General features: G+C 36.1%; 1 pseudogene; it reads right to left on the bottom strand.

Moving 5' to 3' along the window:
• Positions 1–1,022: 1,022 nt before the first annotated feature.
• Positions 1,023–2,643, bottom strand: LOC121017885 (T-complex protein 1 subunit zeta-like; annotated as a pseudogene).
• Positions 2,644–13,344: the final 10,701 nt, after the last annotated feature.

The following is a 13,344-nucleotide window of genomic DNA, read 5'->3' as shown; positions in this document are numbered from 1 at the left end:
ACCCCTTCCTGCCTTAGATCCTTCCCACTGTCACTGCCTCTGCTTTACTCTCCCCAGTAATTCATAATGCTTGCTCTTCCAGCTTTGTGTAGAATTCAACCTCCATTCAAGGGACTCCTTCCGTGCTGAAACACCTAATCCTGCTCTGTGTTGTTGTTTTTTTTCTTCTATAAGAATTCCTACTGTTATAGGGGCGCCTGGGTGGCGCAGTCGGTTAAGCGTCCGACTTCAGCCAGGTCACGATCTTGCGGTCCGTGAGTTCGAGCCCCGTGTCGGGCTCTGGGCTGACGGCTCAGAGCCTGGAGCCTGTTTCCGATTCTGTGTCTCCCTCTCTCTCTGCCCCTCCCCCGTTCATGCTCTGTCTCTCTCTGTCCCAAAAATAAATAAACGTTGAAAAAAATTAAAAAAAAAAAAAAGAATTCCTACTGTTATATAATTTACTTAAAATAAATTATAATAAATAAAATGATTTTATATTTATCCTTATACATAATTTTACATATTAAAATATATAACTTATATATGTAATATATATTTACACACATAAATGTTATAAAATATAAGCTCCACAAGGACAGAGGTATTTGTTTGCTTGCTTATTTATTATTTATCTCTCTCTCTATTTATTTATGTTTTTCAAGGAACATTTAATAACAAGGTAAATAACATATACTTATCTAATATGGTACTTTTATATCACTGAAGCTAAAGCAAATTATCCTGTTCATTGGGTAAAAATGGACTGCTTAATGTGTGGACACTGCAGTGCAATTTAAAAAAATTCTGTAATTGTATTTTCAAAACTTCCGAATTTGAGCATCAGTGTTCTCTCTTTTTTTCATATGAGAAAAGAAAATTCCCTTGAAAATCATATGAAGCTTGGACAAAAATTGCATAGCTTTATTCTTAGGATCACTCTGTAGAGTCTTCATGATTCAAAAGACACAAGGGAATCTTCAATTCATCTTTTAGAGAAGACATTCCACCTCACATGATATCAACCAGGAGAATGTTGCTGGCAATCAAAGTGCTGGAGTGAAGAAACTGGGTACTGACTTATACACTAGGCTTATATTTTCTACCAATGCCATGTCCACTGTACCAGCACCTGGAACTACACAGCCATAATCAGTAGCATTTTTAACAGCTGTCAAGCCATCTCTTATTGCATCTTTGATTTGAGTGAATTTTGCTTATTTGGTCTATTGACCACTAAAATGACAGAGTGAGGATGGTTACATTGATCAATAAAGGTGAATTTCTCTTCTCCCAATGCATACTCATAGACAAGTCCTGCATGTCCCAAACAATCAGTATTTAGGTCATCAAAAGAATTCCACTGCAAGCAAGGGTCAGCCTTTCCATATTTCTTCTTTTAGCTCTACAGAGAGCTACTATGCCTTCTTTTGTTAGAGCATCTAAGGAAATGAGGTCAATTCCCTTTTGGTTAACAACAAATCTTTTATCTGAATCACCGCAGACTTTCTTTTTCAGTTCTATTATTTTTTAACTCTATCTTCAATGAGTTTTCTTTCAGTATTTACAAGTTTCTTTCTCTCTTGTGCACTCTTGTAAAATAAAGCCAGAATTTACTTCCATTTTTTCATATTCTAATGACACATTGCATGTAAGGACATATGCATCTTTTTTTTTTTTCACATCAGGATGCCATGCCCCAAGGTTCAAACAAGACCTCTGATTAAGCTTGTATCAGTTTCAAAATTATGTTTCATCTCCATGATCTCAACAACAGAGAGATCAATTGGTTCATCTTGTTTTTTAATGGTGAAAATGGAGTCCACTACAGCCTCTGTTAAGACATTAGCAAGGTCAGCATGCACTTTAGTACGAGGAGATGTTCTAGCCACATCTATAAATGTTTCCCTGTCCATTTCTTTGTTTACTTTGGCTTGTTCTAAAAACTGAAGTGCCTTTCCTTTGCAGCTTCAAATCCTTCTGTTATTCTGGGATAAAGACCTTCAGAAATGCAGAGGGCCTGTTTCAGCAACTTGTCAATGATTAGGTCATTGGAAGTGGTGTCATCACCAGTTATGTCATCCTGGGCTGTTGCTACTTTGCCTTGTAAGGCAGCTGTTGGGTGTTGAATTTGTATTTCATGAAGCATCACATTACCATATTTAGTAAATTTAATGTCTCTGGTACCAGAAATAAGCATCTTCACGGCTCATTTAGGCTCCAAGTTGGTCCTCAGCAAATCCTGACCCTCAGACCACACTGATGTTGACTGTCAGTACTGCCTGAGCTTGGGCCACCTCAGCCTCAGGATTCAGGATCTTCACATCCACCATAGCTAACCCGCAAAGGAAAGACTTTTTTTTTTTTTTTTTTTTTTTTTTTTTTTTTTTTTTGAAAATAGTGCCTAAAACAGAATTTACTCTTAATACGTATTTGATAAAGAATGGATCTGGTCATTTAATTAAATAGGAAGTGTTTGCTCTCAAGTGGTATTGGAAGGCTTAATGTCACTTTTTTGTAATTGCTTTTGACTTGTTTGAAGAAGACTCTATAATAGTATTTTAATATAGCAGTATCTCATTATAACAATGGGAGATATTGACCATATATTAACCACTTGGAGTGATTAATTAAACACTTTAATCTGAACATTTGTGGTCCTGAAAATTTTTAGTCTTTCATGGGGAAAAAAAGGAAACTAACTTTACTAAAATGTTTTAAATTTACTATAATTGAATGGTAAGCATTTATACACACATTATTATATATTCTTATAAAAATTTTGTGATATAGATTTTTAAAATTAATTTTTGAATGCACTTTACTTAAGGACACATAGCTGAAGTCTTCATGAAGCTTCTAAACTACTAAATTCTTTGCTCTTCCCCAAACTCCTTCATGTAAGATAAAAGTAAAATAAAATTCCAATCTAAAGTAAGTTCATCAGACTTCTCTGGATCAAATAAGCATAAAGTAAAGTTTTAGAATATGGTAATAATACTGTAGTATTAAATATTTAAGTATATGAAAAATATGAATATTCACAGAATAAGAAACCTGAAATAGTACTTTAGAAACCAAGTTAGTTAAAATGTTCAAGTCATAGTCTCATTTCTTTTTGCAATATCTAGCCTCACCAGGATATCCTCCACAACAGAGTGAGCTTTGAAGTTCACAAAATTTGATTCAACATTGGCATATCGACCTGACTTCAAAGGGATTTACACTGCTGAAGAATTTCACTGAGTTCAAGAAAGAAAGGAGAATCTCAACTTCCTGTGAAATCTAACTTCAGAGTACCTGGTACCTTCAACAAAATTAGGTATATTTGGGTATCAAAAACAGAGATTTGAAAGTACATTTCAATTCACACAGAATATTTCTTTTTAATTTCCTGTTTGGTGAATATTTATTGCGATGTGACAATAGGAAAACTAAAAGTTGTAAGTTTAGTATTTCAGAGATAAAGCTTTGCTGAAGCACATATTTAATTCTAGGAAGTCACATGGACATAAACTTATTTTCCCCTGCCCATTTATCTGTGCAGCACTGGTCTACCAGTCTCATTTTTACCTTTTCCACAAAGCCTTTCCCTAAAACTCCACTTATTTTTCATAATCATGAGTTTGGGAACTTGATTTCATTTAATTTAATACTTCAATTTCCAGCCTGACAATTACTTTTAGAAGTTTCCTTCAATGTATCTTGCACTTTTCTTCTCTTTCTTGTGGTCATGGGTTCCCCCAACACCCAAATGCCACCACCGCTCCCTTTCCTCACCCCATTCCATTATAGCATTGCTAAAATTTAGAATTATGGAAGTGTTACTTATCCTAAAAGGCCCACTCAATTTTTCCTATTTTTCACTGATTCTCATTATTTCAAAACTATATATTTTAGCATGTAAACATTCATCCATATGAATGAAAGACTGTAAATCATTTGTATCCCCCAATTGGTCCTTGCCTCTAATTCCAGTAAAGAAAAAAAATTATTTAACTGTTTTGAATCAAACTGTTAGATTGGATCTTTATGAAACCCTCCCTGTCACATATAGCATATATACAGGGTGAGAAGAAAGTGATGATTAAATTCATAGTTACTAAGTAAGGTCAATTTCTTGGAGGATAAATACACTGCAATTAATAACAGTGTCTATTCTTTATTTTATACAGAATCATTTCATATGCATTATCTCTTAACTCTCATAACGATCCTATTGATTTTCAGATTTTACACAAATGAGGTATTTGAAAGAGTATTCCTTTTGGAGAGCCTGATATCCAGGAATAGAAATTTTAATAACTACCTTTCATTTGGCTATTTTTATAGGTGAGGCACTATGCTAACCTATCAGGAAAGTGCTATTAGTATCTCCATTTTGTTAATGAGGACATTAAGATTTAGAGCCATTAAATCACTCACCCATGCTTACAGAGCCAGAGTCCATATTCAGCTCCAGAACTTTCTCCAGAGCAAAAGCTCTTAACTAGTATGCTTATTAGAGAGTTTAGAACTCTCTAAGTACCTTAGAATTCATTTAGTCCAAACTTCTCATTTTACAGATGAAGAAATTGAGGCAGAAAATGGTTTTTTGCTCAAGTCCATAATGCTCTTCAACTAAAACCATCCTTCAAGCCTCTGCACTCTGCCTCCACCACCTCAGCCTGCCACGGCTGCTCCTCACTGTCATCCTTAGGACAAATCCATGGTCTACACATCTTTTCAAGGGTCAGAGCCTGCTGGCTGATAATGTCTAGCATCTCATTAATTCACTGTCATAAAAAGTATAACTCCAGATCTTCTTTTGACCCTACACAATGGGGGTAAAGGTGAGGTCTTAGAAACAGGTAGTGGGTTTACTTTTGGAGCCCTATTTGGGAAGCAACAAACCTACTAAGTATGTTGATTCTTCATTACTGTTAATGAAATAAGTTTTAGTGAAGCCATTTGTAACTCTTGGGAGCTAACACTTCTTCATACCAAGGATAGATATATTAGTGAGGGCTCCCCAAAGAAACAGAATTTATAAGCTGTATATATATATAAACTTATTGTGAGACTTGGGTTATGCAATCATGGAGACCAAGAAGTCTCATAACCTGCAGTCTATGAACTTGAGAACCAAGAGCTGTAATTCAGTCTGAGTCTGTCTGAAGGCCTGAGAACTAGGAGAGCCTATGGCATAAATTCCAATCTGTGTCCCAAAACCTGAGAACATGGAGCCCCAGAGTCCCAGGGAAGGAGGGTATGGATGTCTCTGCTCAAACACAGAGAGAATTTGCCCTCTCCTTACCTTTTTATTCTATTCAGACCCTCAGAGAGTTGGGTGACACACACCCATACTGGGGAGGGCCATCTACTTTACTTAGTTCACCAATTCAAATGCCAATCTCTTCCAGAAAAACCCACACAGATCCTCACAGATCTGTGAGGGTAGCTATCTTGGTATCCTTTAGCTCAGTCAAGCTGACATATAAAACTAACCATTACATTGGGGTATGAGACTGAGGGCAGGTGTTTTATATTAATTCTGGCACTGGGCTCAGGCTTTGGTTAGGGAAAGAACACATTTTCTACAAGTGTATTCAGAGTCCTGTTTTTCTTCCCTGGTAGCTTCTAAGACAAACTAAGTTCATGCTGCTCCCAAAAACAACAACAAAAACAAACACAAAAAAACAAAAGACAACAAAAAAACCTCTTTTAACAATCTTAAACCTATTCAATAAAATGTATACATGAGAAGATTTAAAACATTTACTTCATTTTCATTTGAGATAATTTATATTTTAACAGTTTAAACAGTTTAATTGTGCCCTTTTGATGCTAAGGATACATAAGATGAAAAAGATATTTCCTGCACAGAATGGTTTAAATTGCAGTGGGAGAGATGATTATATAAATAGAATATTTCAGCATATTGTGGTAACTCAGTACTAAAAAAGTCATTTTGCTTTTGAATAAAAGACAAAATTAATTAGTACTATGTAGTATTTTATTTTTTTAAATATTGACTTTTTTTATTTTTTAATGTTTATTTATTTTTGAGAGAGAGTATGATCAGGGGAGAGGCAGAGAGAGGGAGACACAGAATTGGAAGCAGGATCCAGGCTCTGAGCTGTTAACATGGAGCCCAATGCAGGGCTCAACTCACCAACTGTGAGATTATGACCTGAGCTGAAGTCAGACACTTAACCAACTGAGCCATCCAGGAGCCCCTTAAATATTGACTTCTAAGGAAAATTATTAAGAAGGATAATAATCAATTTATTAAAAATAAAGTAATTTGGATATGTTTTGGGGAAAAAGTGGGTTAATTACACAGCTTAACTTGGAAATTTTAGACCTCAAAATGTTGTTTCTTTGGATTTTTTTCATAAAGCTAGCTGTAGCAGAGATTGCTAGCTGGTTAACAAACATGTTTCTTTTCCTACTGGGGACATAGCAAGTTTAAATTTCCTATCATACTTTCAGCTGGGCTTGACAGTGGCTGAGTTCTCATCAATAGAATGTGAATAGAAAATGGGCACCACTTCAAAGCATGACCATAAAAACTTCCCATGTGTAAACCCTATGCATTTTTTCTCCTTCCATTTTGATGTAGATGAGCATAATGATTGGTGGAATAGGGGACCCATCCATGGAATGGTCCTTGAGTCCTTAAGTCACTGAGTAGAGGAGAATCTCCCAATAATCAGGGTCATCTTTTCATGGCTTTTAAGTGAACAAGAAATAAGATTCAATGATATTTGGGCCATTATAATTTGGGCTTTATTTTAAACATCAGACAGCATTATCCTAATATGCCAGTGTTATTCTTTTAACTGAAATATCAACAGAATCCTAGCTATTTTGTCAATTAACCTAAGGGTTATTTTGTCAATTAACCTAAGGGTTAACTGAGCATGATTTATAGAATCACAGAATTTTAAAGCACAGACTGTGGAGAATATTAGCCATAGGACATTAGACACAATTTAGTCCAGTAGTCTCATTTTAGAGATGAGGAAATTGATTTAAATTACCAAGAGAGGGTTGCATGAGTGGCTCATGTGGTTAAGCATCTGACTTCGACTCAGGTCATGATCTCACAGCTCATGAGTTCGAGCCCCGCGTCAGGCTCTGCACTGACAGCTCAGAGCCTGGAGCCTGCTTTGGATTCTGTATTTCCCTCTCTCTCTGCCCCTCCCCTGCTCATGCTCGCTCTCTCTCTCTCTCTCTCTCTCTCTGTCTCAAAAATAAATAAACATTAAAAAAATAATAATAAATTACCAAGAGCAATTCCATCCCCTTCTCTTTGTTCCCTCAGCTCTAAGGTTAATAACTGTTTTTATAACTGCTACCTTTCTTCTCTCTTCTAACCTTTTCAGTTATCTCATTAACAACTTCATAGTTAGTTAACAATCCTTCATATTGAAAACCATAGGTATGATTTCTGTGTTTTTTCTGGAGCCTGTGTGTGGACACAAATGGTCTTCCTTTCTTGGTGACTGAAGCAAACAAGGATATGAAGTAAATTATAAGGTATCCTGATTGTCTCTTCTGAAATTGTCAAAAAAGGGTAGAAACAAATTTCAGTGGTCTCAAATGCTTCCTTCCACACTGGATCATGGTGGAGATAAGTGGCACAGATGTTGTTCCAGAATGGCTTGGACTCTTTATTACCTTTGTTTTATGCAAAGACATACATAGATGCTTTAGTGTAGTTGAGAATGACTAACACAAGCTATAGTCATTATATGGATAATTTTAAAACATCAGTTTTTGAAAACCGTAGGTTAAAAACTAGAATTCTTGTGTTCTTCTATCTTCAATGTCCTCCTCTTAGGAATTGCTTAAAACTTTTAGCAAGGTGAACTTAAAGAATTTCTCTGTTTACTAAATCTTAATTTCTCATTTATATTGTCTAGATACTCTGGATTTCTTTTTTTCAGCCTAACATTTTTCTCTCCTGGGGAAGTGAAGTAAACATTTCTATGCATTACGATCCTTATATTTAATGAAAAATTCTTAGCTCCATCTAAATGCTTGCCCCAAATAGAGTCAGGCTATTTATTACTTGTATTTTCAGAAAGATTCATTCACTCTGCATGTATTCTAAGATGTAAGATGTATTGCCCATTGCTTTTTATCCAGACATGACTTTTCTACCTCTGTGCTTCACCCTGCAGATTCATCATACGTCTATGTTCCTCACCCAGCTGCTTCTGACTTTTCTCCCACAGTGGGGACAACAGGAATCCTACCCTGCTTCCTTTTTGATTAGTGGAGAATCTCAGACTAGAAAGAGATTGAAACTTTTCTACATTATGAAAAACAGAGTCAATATCCCACTTCTTAAGTAAAATAATTAAGCATATGCCTTTTGCTATAGCTGCTCAGGAGTCTTACTGTTTAACTGTTGCATTTCTGGGAGTTGTCCTCCTTTCCCAGTACACTTATCCATTTTGTGCTTGACACATATCTGGGATGCATTCTGAAGGGCATGGGCAATGGCTAATTCAGTTGCCTCTCACAACTGTCCTTCCCATGTAGCCCTGTTACAGAACTCCAAGAGTATCTTCTTGTCCAACTTCCTTTTTTTTTCCAGAAAATGTCTGAGGATTTTTAAAGATTGCCTTGTCTTTCATATCAGATGCAGCTGATTGTCCTGAAGCTCAGATCTATTTTATAAGTTCACAAGTGAGAGTCACTCCTTACAGCCCAACAGATGTCTCAGGGGCTCAGGCCTACCACAGCAAAATTGGTTAACAGTCTCACCCAGTATAAGGTATCTGCTAGCCCCATTGTCAGTTAGTGCCACTAAACAGAACTGGAATTGGGGTCCCTTTAAAAGAAAAATTTTGTCAATCTGATAGCAGAAGAGGAAGTCAGAGAGACTCAAAGAGTGAGAAGGACTCAACAAGCAACTGCTACTTCGAAGATGGAAAGGGCCCTGAGAGATGAGATGGAGGTGCTTTGGGAAAGAGAGAGAGGGGAACATGTGACAGCTATCAAGGAAATGGGATCTCAGTTCTACAACGACAAGGAAATGAATCCTGCCAACAACCTGAGTGAGCTGAGAAGTGGATTCTTCACCTGGGCCTCCAGATAAAAGCCCAGCCTAGCAGATATGTTGATTTCATTCTTCTAACACTTGCAACAGAGAACCCAAGTGAGCTACTTGAACTTCTGCCCAACAGAACTGTGTGATAATAAATGAATGTTTTTTCAAAATGCCAAGTTTGGACAACTTGTTATTTAGAATTAGAAAAATAACACAGTTTCTTACCTGAATTTCACTATTACGAAAAAATTAAGAAATGAGATTTATCTTTGTGTTTATATTGGGCTCATACTGATTTGGGGGAAGAATTGTTAAATTGTTTTGAAAACTAGTATTTTAACTGTAACAGCCCCATATTTCCTTATAAACACACTACTTTTAATTTAAAAATTAATTTTATATGATAGACATTTCTATTTCATGTCTTGGTGATTTTCTTCCATAGTATAACAAGCCATAATAATAATAATTAACTCATAAAATCTGATGTATCTTAAAGCTTCTGATTATAAAAATACATATCATATATTTATATCATGAAATATGATTCAACAATAAAAAGTAATAAATTATTGATAAATAAGACAATTTGGATGAATATCAAGGAATTATTCTGAGCAAAAAAACCCACAAAAGTTTACATAGTGTATGATTCAATTTATAGAATATACTTGAAATGATAAAATTTACAGAAATGAAAAATGGATCAGTGGTTGCTAGGGCTTAGGAACAGGAAGATAGAAAAGGGTAAGAGGTATGTGTGTGTAAATAAGTATAGATCCTTTTCATGATGGAACTGTTCTGTATTATGATTGCGTTGGTGGATATACTAACCTACACATGTAATAAAATTGTGTAAAACCAAATACACACACACACACACACACACACACACAAAATAACACTCTCAAACTGGGTAGAATATCAGATATTGATAAATACTGAGTCAGTCTTGAAAGTATATACTTGAAAAAATATAATCAATCAAGAAATGAATTAAAATAAAGAACTTAGTGATACTATATGAAAGGCCTACTTTAGAAATTTAGAGTAATAGATTTATTTACTGTACTGACTCTAACCAAAAATTTAAAATATATTAAAACATTGAAAGAAAAATGACCTACTGCAAAAATATTTCCTTGTGTATAAAGACCCAAGTCATGACATCCAGGCTAGTAAAAATCATGAATTGATGAGTGTAAGCAAAAATCCACTAGTGTTTCTATTACTTTGAGAAGGAATACTTCTACTTAGGTAGTCAGTAGAGACACCTTTGTGGTGAAGGAGGTGGAGAAAGTGGGAAACCCAAGATAACCCTTAGATATTAGGCCCAGATAAATGTCTTAATGGTGAAATCAATCACCAAGATGGGGATTATAGAAAAATAGAGTGATTGATAAATGGGAAGACAATAATTTTTTGGGCCATATTGACTTTGGAGATCTCATAGGTGGAGGTAAGCTAGATTTCAAGTTTGAATAACAACCACTGGAAACCCAGGGTATGGAAAAAAATTTCCCAGGGTGAGTACACAGTGAGATTAAAAAAACAAACAAAAAAAAAAGGTGGGGGCACAAAACCAGAATCTTGGAAAACAGAATACTTAGGGTATGAAGAAGAAGGAAAGAAGGGTGAGAAGAAATAACCAAAGAAATTGAATGGGACCTAGCATCAATAGTGTAATGAAAACCAGGGAGAAGAGATTTTCAGGAAGGGAGTAATCAAACTTGTCAAACACAAGAGGTGTCAAACGAGAATCAGAATTGAAAAGAAGTGCTTATAATAATTAATTGAGAAATGATTGTTGACTTCAGTTAAAACAGTTTCAGTTTAATGATTGGAGTTTGAGATGGGAGTAAGAATAGTAGGTAAACAGATGGTTGTTTTCAGTTGAGGATGAAATGGGAGGTGGGAAAGTGGTGACAGTCAATGGAAACTGTATTTGAGGATGTTTCCTATTAAGAGCAGAAAAAAGAGGCCTGTGGGATCTAAGGAGATAAATTTAAGCATAAGTTTCTGAAGTGCTTATACATAGATTGTGGGGCAGTAGCTAATAAAGACAGAAATTACAAATAATGAGAGTGAATGAAGAAAATTATAATGGAGCTCTGCCCCTAAATACATAAAAGTGAATATGATCCAATTTATATTTTTACATGTGCTTATATTTCTGGAATTGGAATTAAAAAGATATACTGCTGGCTTTAATTTATTTTTTCATGTCCTATGATTCATACAGAAGGCTTTAGAATCAAAATGTAGTCCAAATAAAGTAATTCAAAATAACTACACAACTGATGGGATTAACCGGCTGTGACTATAGTGCAGCATAATTTATTTAGCTCAACACTTTTAAACCTTGTCATCGATGTGACAGCATATACTTGTTCTTTCCAACTAATATTTGATTAAGGCATTTTACAATCCCAATCACTATCACTGTGTGACATTCTATAGCCAGGAGTGTGTTATACAGCATTAATTCACACATAGATGCACTGATGGCACTTAGCCTTCAATGTGAATGGATATTGCACATTTCATGCTCTGTCATGTCTCATTGCATTAATAGCCATGTGTGTGATGAGGTCCATAATCTGTGGCTATTTCACAACATTTTCAAACGCATTTGTCACAAATGGAGTAGCCAAGTACTTCATTAAGCAATCCTGTTCCAGAAAGCATGTGTCTCCAAAAGCAGGTTGGCATTTGAAATAATCGAAGTTGCTTTTATCCGTGTAAGGTTGAAAAGGCACATGTAATTTTAGTAACTCTTAACTTACATCACATCTTTCCTTCAGAAGTCAAATGATGTTCTGATAAGGCCTCTCATCTACCACTGTCACTTTTCTTTCTATTGAGTGGATATGCTCAGCTCTACCACTAGCTATTGGTAAACTTAGGGCTAGCATGTAACTTCTTCAAGCTTCTGTTTTGCATCTGTAAAACAGAGCCACATAGTAAGCTTACTATGAAGTTGACATTATATAAGATGATGTATATAAGGCCCCTAGAACCTGAAAAATAATACACTCCAAAATCTACATTTCCATATTATAAATGAGAAGTATAATAGTGTTTGTAACTACAAAAAAAACTAGATATAAAGCTGTAAAATTAGTCATGTACATATTCTGGACTCACCATAACTTTATGAAAATGTATTTTATTCTCTTTGGACTTGGATTTTAGAGACTTAGAGAGCACTGTTAATGTTTTATAGATTCCTGTTTTATTGATGATTGGCTTTACTATGAAAGTTCTTTCTAAATCTATGTTTACAACAGTTCCTAGAACATGTGACAAAGAAGGTAACATGCAGGAACAGCCCTCATAACGGGTACTGTCTGTCCATCTTTTTTTAGTGGCTTTGAAACTCTTTATCTAGGGGCACCTGGGTGACTCATTTGGTTAAGCATTCAACTTTCTCTCTCTCTCTCAAAAATAAATAAACATTAAAAGAAATCAAAGGGGCACCTGGGTGGCTTAGCTGGTTAAGTGTCTGATTTCCACTCTGGTCATGATCTTGTGGTTCGTGAGTTCGGGCCCAGCGTCAGGTTCTGTACTGACAGCTCAGAGCCTGGATCCTGCTTCAGAATCTGTGTCTCCCTCTGTCTCTGCACCTTCCCTGCTCGTGCTCTGTCTGTCTGTCTGTCTCTCACTCTCTCTCTCTCTCTCTCAAAAATAAATAATAAAAACATTAAAACAACAACAACAACAACAAAGACAATCTTGGCAGAGATTAGAGGACTCACCAGGAGTTTCCACATGAGCAGGTTAGCTCAAACTGTTCCCAGAAGGTCAGACTTTGATGAGTTCAGGGGGCCAAGACTTTCCCCAAGTGCTTAATCAAGTAACTGACAGCCTCCTTGTTTATACAACATGAATTCCCTGGGATTAAGGTCCCTTACCCCTTTTCCATCTGTGAAATTTTTTTGTCTTAATACTTCAATAACTAGACCAGAGTCAGAGAAGTCAAAACAGTAACAAAAGAATAGCTTTTCCAAGAGACTCAAGCAGCCACATCAGGGAAGGCAGAACAATAATATACACCCAATGAAATAGAACTGCTGAAGCCCTGGCTATGCAAATAAGAAAGTTTAAGGAGGGCGCCTGGGTGGCGCAGTCGGTTAAGCGTCCGACTTCAGCCAGGTCACGATCTCGCGGTCCGGGAGTTCGAGCCCCGCGTCAGGCTCTGGGCTGATGGCTCGGAGCCTGGAGCCTGTTTCCGATTCTGTGTCTCCCTCTCTCTCTGCCCCTCCCCCGTTCATGCTCTGTCTCTCTCTGTCCCAAAAATAAAATAAACGTTGAAAAAAAAT

The sequence above is a fragment of the Herpailurus yagouaroundi genome, unplaced genomic scaffold (assembly GCF_014898765.1).
Source record: "Herpailurus yagouaroundi ecotype Mexico unplaced genomic scaffold, PumYag 77, whole genome shotgun sequence".
Lineage (NCBI taxonomy): Eukaryota > Metazoa > Chordata > Mammalia > Carnivora > Felidae > Herpailurus > Herpailurus yagouaroundi.
Note: the sequence above shows the minus strand (reverse complement) of the source record. Positions and strands in the feature narration are given on the sequence as shown.